The following is an 8,349-nucleotide window of genomic DNA, read 5'->3' on the forward strand; positions in this document are numbered from 1 at the left end:
GGATCAAAAACCCATTGCCATTGTTCTTGAGTTCTCAGTAGTCCTCATTGTCCACTATGTTCAGCGAGTCCGGTTTTATCACAGGCTTTTTCAGACCCAATACAACTGTGAGATTGTATGCAAATAATCTGAAGCAAAAAAATCAATTCCCTCATACATTTTACCCATAGTAATAATTATTTAGTAGTCAGTCTTAGTACTTGACTAATATTAATTAAGACAACCAATGATGATTACTTCTACACTTCTGAAAATTAAGATTTTTTTTGTATCACTTAAAGACAGGAATTAGAACATGCATAGCTAAAGTACACAATACCTTTTTTATTACTATACCAAAGATACCTGAAATTAGACATTGAAAATTTGCTTGAGACTTTTTTTTGCTCAAAGCCAACTTTCGATTATGAGAATCAATAAATGTTACCAAATACTAGTACAGTTTTACTTCATATATAACTTGATTAAGATTCAAATATGCATGAGTATTGTATATACAATCAAAAGAACAAAATGTTACCCATGAGAAGTGTCTTGTGTGGTCTTTTGTTTTTAATTATGAAATAAAATTACATTTTAAGTCAATATAATAGGGTTGACAGCTTTTGACTTTTTGTAAAGACATTAAATAATGCCAACAACCAGTACAGAGCGGAGAATAAAAGTCTTGGGGCAAATTAGACAGTTATGTTAGAATCTGGGAAATGGAGAGAAAGGAGTCTATGGGTCTAGGCAGATCTTTCTGGAAGCTTAGCTGTTTAGAGAGATGTGCTGAAAGAGACATAGTATTTAGAAATTTTCATTTCTTTCTCTCATGAAAACTCTGACATTCAACTCCGAATGATTCACATTCAAATCATCAGGTAGGTTAACTCAGTGTTCTGGGAGGTGCTTGACTGAAGCTGAGATTGTGATTGTGAGGTGTGGATGGTGTGCAAATACGTTGGAGATGCTGACACTACATCTGCTAAGGAGATCTTTGGACAAGGAATGGAACAAGCTCAAGAAGGATGTATGTTGCAAGCAGCTAACCTGGATTACTTTAGTCATCCAATAAACTCTTTGATACTGAAGGACCAAATACTGAACATGGAGCTACAGGATTTGGTGCTTACTCTGCTGGTCCATCTACCCTTACTTTAGTTCAGGCTTTCCTAACTTATATCTCCATTACTCCCATTTTAATGTATATACTGTGCCATAAATATTATATATATATATATATATAGTTTCAGATTATCAATTGATGTTTTCACCAAGGATTTAGTTTATATTTATAAAATGGCAATAGCATACTACATAAGGCATCATGTGCATCATGTATTTTTCATAAAGTAGTCAGGTATTTAGTAATTAGACTTACTAATTATTTACATTTTCTCCCATGTTTTGCTTACATTGCAAGATATATTGGGATGTGAGAAACACTGTCTTCATTAACTGAATTTACAAATAAGCAGACTTCATCAGTTAAATCATGTCATAGTCATGGTTCCTGACAGTCAGAGGTGAATGAATGTCAGATATATGCTAGCAATATCACCAGGAAAGATATTATATAAAAACATCAAAGAAGAATCTGTGCTTTTCTTAGAGGGAGTTTTAGAAGTTTAGAAATGATGTTGGTGATGCACATTGATGAGTCACATCATCCTGACATTAGAATAGAGTTTTCGTAGAGCAATCTATATGTTAGTATGTGTATATGGAATACTCAATCCATTTATAGACCAAACAGACTCATTTATGTTTTTTTTTCCCAAAAATATACATAAGGTCAATTGAAAAAAGGTATATGTGACAGGGAATGTATTTATGTAGCAATTTGGAGTGCTATAGAAGTAGGTATTTATCACAGTTGACCTAGGATGAACCAATACTGTTCCTTTAGAAAAGCTCTGATTTGAATTCTCATTTAGCTACATAAAACATCAAACATTCAACATCACATGCATCCTGGAAATAAAGGCTATTAAATTTTCAGCGGCATGGAAAACCTATAATTTATGTCCTAGATGATGAGTCTTCAGATGGCTTTAAAACTGATTACATTTACATTTTTTGATTTAATCATTTCTCTTTGCATTACAAAATGATAGTGCATTGTTATATACTAGCAAAAGCTAATCTTCCTGAATTATGAAAAATAAAAACAGTAGTAGAAAGTTTCTACTTTTATGGCCCTTTATGTGTTACTATAAATAACTAGAAGTTTGCTTTTTATTTTAAACTTGTGTTCTTTTGTCATAAATTCAATGTGGATTTCTGTAAATTTTATGTTTTAACATCTCACCATTACAAAGTAGTACTTGAAATCTACATCTAGTATTCAACATGAGATGGAATCAAAGATTGTAAATCAGATTTACTATTTCTGTTTATCATATCTCATTGTATTTGGATTTCTCATGATTTCTGTTATGCTAAAATTACATGAATACGCATAAGTTGACTTTTTTAAAATGTATAAGACATACATTGAGTATATGTGTATGATATATTAAATTTAATATCACAAAAGCATTATGTTAGGTATATTTAAGAAAACAAGGCAAGATAGGTAATATTAATAGACAAATTTTACTTTAAATAATAGTCTATGGAAATCACCCTTTTAATTTTTTCCTTTTTATATATTCTTGAGTAACTGTTAAAAATATTTTATCTGCAATCAATCTTAAAAAATTAAATTCTACAATTTTTAACAGTTGATTTGAAAACCAAAGGCGTACTTTCTAATATTGGAAAGGAGATGGCATACAATTTTGATAAAATTAACAGATAAAGACTTTTCTAGTCTCCTTCTCTTGGAGTTCTTCAACTATCCTTGGCAGCAAAGTGAATAAACACAAAGTCTAATAAATAAATGACAAAACCTTATTAAGTGAGAAGCCAATAAATGTAGGAAACTGTCAGGTCACAGGTTCAGAGTGATGTCATGTTGAAAGAAAAGGTAAAGATTCGTGAAGCACATTCTTTAAAAATCATGGGTTTTTTTATTGTAAGATTTTAGGTTCATAAACAGTTCTTTTTTAAAATTTTTAACATTTTGTCTTTTTGAGAATTACACACATGAGTACTCTATTTTCATCATTTATGCAACCCTCTTTCCTCTCTCTTACTACTTTCATATCCTTCGAATCCTTTCTTAAATTCACGACCACTTATTTTATTATTGCTATTAATTATTGTATATGTGTGTGTTCATTCAATTACTACACATATTCAATAGGATGTTATAAGTATCTGCACTAAAGATTACTCATAGTTTTGAACTAATATGTTTTGGGAGTTATGACAGTACTGAATAATCACAATGGCAGAGAAGAAATAGAAAAATTTACTTCCAGCATGATATCCACACTATTGATCACAGTGATTCTATTAGGCTGATATCTCAACCAAGACACTATAGTCAAAAGAAAACACATTTCGTTTTTAAGAAAAATCAGGTATAGTTGTACTAATAATCAGTAATGTATATATAGATCTCAAGGTAATTCTTGAATAAACATACAACTATTAAGCTATGCAAACTGGATACCCAACTTTCATCCCTTTATTGGTTAATAATTTATATTTCGCATATGTTCTCTAGTGTTTCCATACCACTATTTTAATGGAAGATTAAAATTTGACTAATACAGAGTCATAGACAAACTGCTATTGTGATTTCGATTAACCCCTCAAGATATGAGACTTTATTTTCTGCAAAATCAAAATATAATAAAATGGTAAATTTTGGTTTTCCCTTAAACTTCAAACAAAGCCTTAGGTTCATAATATATCCATCTCCGCCACCTACATCACATGTGATCCATCTATTAGGGAAGCTCTCTCCATGCTTGCAGGTTTTCTTGGTAGAAACTTGATGGCTCTGGCATCTCCATCATCCAGCAAACAACTTGGGATGCAAGACCACCAGAGTGACCTCTGAAGGTGTCTTTTAGAGAATCCAACCATGCTACCATTTATTAGCAGCTTTAGCAATGATTAATGATAATTAATTAACCACTAATAAATAATTAATGATTAATAAATAATTAAATAGGCAACATGCTTGTAATAGGAGTGTAACAATTCCTAAGCAAAACTCAGTGTTTCAACTTGCTTTTATAACTCTAGGATTTCAGCATTTCATGCTTTAAAACATTTAAAAAGCTTATTTTGTAAACCAAAACACCTGAGGGAAAAATGGTAATTTCAACAGATTCTATTTTAAAAATGCTCTAGAATATTTTTTGCATTGTTTTTCTAGCCTGGCTAATTTGCAAGCATCATAGAAGCAGCAACCTCATTTTATTTAAAAAAAATGCAAGATGTATAATTTTAAACTCTCTACTAAGCATAAATATAGTAAACAGAGTGCCATATGGCCTGTCATTATAAAAGTTAGTACTTCCACTTGCTTTGTAAATCTCTTCAATTTTATGGAGCAAAGAAAGAAATTAATTGCTGGCTGAGGTCACAGCATTCTTCTCAGAAGCGCTAAGCATTCATAAGCTCAGTATAATTGTTTTTCTAAAGATAAATGAAGTGCGTTTGTAAATGGGAGACCATTATAATATAATTATTAGTTGTTTTCTTACTTATTACTGAACAGTTATCAAACAAGTTTTATTATTGTTCTTTTCAGGCAAATAAGGTGGATGTATTTAAAACTACAATGAAAATTCTGTTTCAGCCACGCAGGCTAAACTAGCTTCCATATAAATGGAGACTTTCACATGGCCACAACGAAACTTTTAATAGAATTTATATTCAGTAATTTAGTTACGCAAGTATTAGATGTTGCTTTGAATTTTCATTAAATTGACGAAAAAGTCTTTATTTCAGAAAATAGAGAAAGAAATGTATTCTAAGGGGCCAATGTGGAACAAATGAAGTGGTCCATTGAGCTGGGATAGTGATATCAGTTTTAATTAAATAGAGGACATGAGGAATGCAGAGCTATAGAGTCCTGTGAAGATGTTCTCTGGTCCTGCGATGATCCATCACGTCTCAAACCTGGGCTGCACTGTGAGATAGTTATTTCTTGTCAGAATGTTGAGGATATATTGCTTCTCTGGTTCACACTAGGATTTGCTCCGATTCTTCTCACTATGTAAGTTTCTGGAGAAGCCCCCAGTCCATAGGTATCATGCCACCAGCAGTGCAATAAAGAGTAGATGTGAGGAGTTTTAGTGTCGCCTTTTGGAACCCTTCTCTACTTCCAAGTCAATTAGAAGTGCCTCCTTTTAAGAAGCGTTCCAGTAATTGAATGTCGCTTCAAGGATGGAAGTCCTAAGAAGCACATGTTCAGGTTGAATTCAGAAATAACAGCATGGCAAAAGCTATGACCTACATTAGATATTTTTCTTACTAGTCTTACCAAATACCTGACAAAACCCACTTAAGGAAGAAAGAGTTAACTTTAGCTTACAAAATGGAGTCTATCATATCCTGAAGGCATGTTAATGAGAATATCTACAGCTATGCCAGCAATAGCATAAGACAGTTGGGCACATTGTGTCTGAATTAGGAACCAGAAAAATGAGTTCCTGTTTTCCTATACTTACAAAGTTCATGACCACAGTCCATGGAATGGTTCCATCAACATTCACGGAAGCTCTGCTCACTTCAGTTTTACCTTTCTGAAATAACTCCCATAGACACAGGAAGATGTTTGTAAATCACATTCATTGACAAACTAAATTAACTAGAATAGTTTCATTTTTCATTTGTCACACATAAACAACAAAAAAAGAAATAGATACTTGATTATTTTAGCTAGAAATGTTTGAGGTAGAATAAAATTTTAATAAGTAATAATGAATTCACTGATTCATATTTGTCCACAGTTTGCAACACTCGTATTTGTTTTAAGGCAATATATAGAATTCAATTTAAAAGGAAATTTGATTAATATTAATTTATTTGATCTTATATAATTTAGATTATTAAATGTCATTTATTTTAGAAAACATTCTTAAACAATATTGTTACATTATTATTTTTACAATTTTATATCTCTCTAGAAAATAAAAAAGTATAAATACTTATTTGCTATATAATTCACTAGTTAAATTTCTAATGAATTTATAGGCAAATTTTATCATGTATTTATAAACAAAGGCATTGTCATTTTTGAATTCACTCAAATATATGAATATATATGTATGTAATATATATATGTAAACCAAGACCATTTTATGAATCTGCTTATGTTATAAAAGTATTATAAAAGAATTATTTTATCCCAAAGTGTGGTATATTGCTTTCTGATTTATATTACTCAGACATTGAGGTATCATTGTTTTTATTCTCTTAAGTTTGACTTTTATAGTAATGTATTTAATTGTTGTTAAATATTCCCTTATAAAATTAATTATCATTAACAATACACATAATATTTTACTATTTTAAAAATGCATCCAATGGTTAGTGTTTCTAAGTACTAAAATAAATTTCTATTGAATGACTCATATTTTATATTTTTCTAACTTTTATATGTGTATTGTATTTACATAATTTTCATCCTCCCTTTCACTGATTCTTATATTTAAATTTCAAAAAGTTGTATATAAAATTTAAATTTATACAACATTATATACTTTAAATCACATTTAACTTTTTAAGTATTACTGTCATAGTCTTAGTGTGATATTTCAATATTTATATGTAATATATGAGAATCAATAAGCCATAAATTGCTTATAATTACTCATGGAGCACTAAGACTCTGAAATTTTACCCATGCACATTAGCATGTTAATGTTGTTGTCATTAAGCTGGTCTCTTCTCAGTGAATATTCAATGTAGATTATATGAGCAAAGCTTTCCTGTCATATAGAGAAAGCTTGTAGACGTTGTCCTGGTCCTTTCTTCATTCTTCCTTGAGCTTTAGGTATAAAGGTCTCATTGTAGATGTATCAATTTGTGGGCATCAGGTGATTTGTTCTTTTTACAAAAAGCCTCTTTAGTGACAGGCAAGAGCTATATTATATATTGATAGAAGTATTAGAAAGAGTGTAACTACTATGGAATTTAGGATGGACAATTCTCAAAAAGTTAAAGGTAGATGAAGCATGCTATCAAGCTCTTACACCCTTCGGCCTATGACCAATGTACTCAAAATCCTACCCCAGAGATTCTTGCTTAGTCATTCTAAGTATTCCCTAGTCACAATAATTAGGAAATGTAAACAATTTAAATGGTCTTTAACTAATAAGTAGATAATAACATTTTATATGTCACAGAAATGAGAAATAAATAAGTAGGATTTAATCCCACTAAGATTTTTTTGAAAGAGTGAAGAAGGTAACCAACAGGCAGAAGAACCAAATTATAGGCTGCAAGCAAACAAATATTTGCAATTATATGTGTGTGTATCTTTCTAAAGATTTCATAAAATTATAGCATACTATATTCATCAACAAATATGCAAAAAGTACAAGTAAATAAATGAACTAAACATAGATCCACAAAAGAAAATTCACAACAGCCAATGGATGTACAAAAATCAGTTCAATGTTATTTATCATCATGGAAGTGAAAATTAAAAACAGAATGAGACATCAACTCACACTTGTTGTGCTGGTGATTATCAGAATGACAAAAATCAATAGTCATCAAAGATGTAAAGAAAAGGAAATATCTGTATATTGTTTTGGTTTGAGTTTCTTTGATGCTTTCTTTTTCTGTTAGCTCTTTGACAAAACACACAAACTTGATAATCTTAGAAAGATTACATTATTCATAATTTTACAACATTTTTACCATTTTGAGAGGTATGGACCAGCTGATTTTATTACATGCAGAATTTTATCTTCTAATATCCATCAAAAACCTGAAAACGAAGCCAGAAGGTGGAGGCAGACACCTTTAATCCCAACACTCAAGAGGCAGAGACAGGCAGATCTCTGTGTGAGTCCAAGGAGAGTCTGGTTTACAGAGCCAGTTCCAGGAAAGGCTCCAAAGTTACAGAGAAACCCTGTCTCAAAATTCCAAAATAGAAATAAAGAAAGAAAGAAAGGAAGGAGGAAGGAAGGAAGGAAGGAAGGAAGGAAGGAAGGAAGGAAGGAAGGAAGGAAGGAAGGAAGGGAGGGACCTGAAAACGCAAAAAAAGAAACTATGCTTTATTATTCAGTCTCTAGCCAACTGGACAATTTCAGAATTTCAGGCCAAGGGAGTTAAAACTTTGCATCTCCCCTCTTAGGGACCAAGGCTATCACTGAGCATTAACTTTCTATAAAACAGAGAGCCTGGAGGATAGTATATTGATTAGGTTTTTGTGAAGGTTCAAAGATTTAGCAAGACCTACACAGTTTTTGTCTATTTCCTTTTGTTTTTGTTATGTTTTAGCTTGAA

The sequence above is a fragment of the Microtus ochrogaster genome, linkage group LG1 (genome assembly GCF_000317375.1).
Source record: "Microtus ochrogaster isolate Prairie Vole_2 linkage group LG1, MicOch1.0, whole genome shotgun sequence".
Taxonomy (NCBI): Eukaryota; Metazoa; Chordata; class Mammalia; order Rodentia; family Cricetidae; genus Microtus; species Microtus ochrogaster.